Here is a 346-nt window from a genome sequence, read left to right on the forward strand (position 1 = left end):
AATCAAAGCCCTTTGGGGCTGGAAGGGGCCTCAGAAACCATCTCCATCCACCCCCGTTACTTTACAGCAGGAGAAACTGAGGGCAGGGAGGGGAGGGGCGCCGTTAGGGTCACCCGCTGTGCGGAGCCACCGAAGACGGAACCGGGCTCTAGACCCGCGGCCCGCGCCTTTGTGCCCGGAGCGGGTGGCGTGTGCCTTCGAGGCTTTTTGTCTCCGATGGACAAGGAGAGCCCTTGCTCGGCCAGGAGGCTGGAGAAGAGGCAGCGTTTGAGAGGCAGGGGCCGTCAGCCCGGACCCTCGGACCCTCGGACCCTCGGGAGGGAAGGCGGCGACAGGCCTCAGCTGG

The sequence above is a fragment of the Galeopterus variegatus genome, unplaced genomic scaffold, assembly GCF_000696425.1.
Source record: "Galeopterus variegatus unplaced genomic scaffold, G_variegatus-3.0.2 Scaffold2556, whole genome shotgun sequence".
In the NCBI taxonomy this organism is placed as follows: Eukaryota; Metazoa; Chordata; class Mammalia; order Dermoptera; family Cynocephalidae; genus Galeopterus; species Galeopterus variegatus.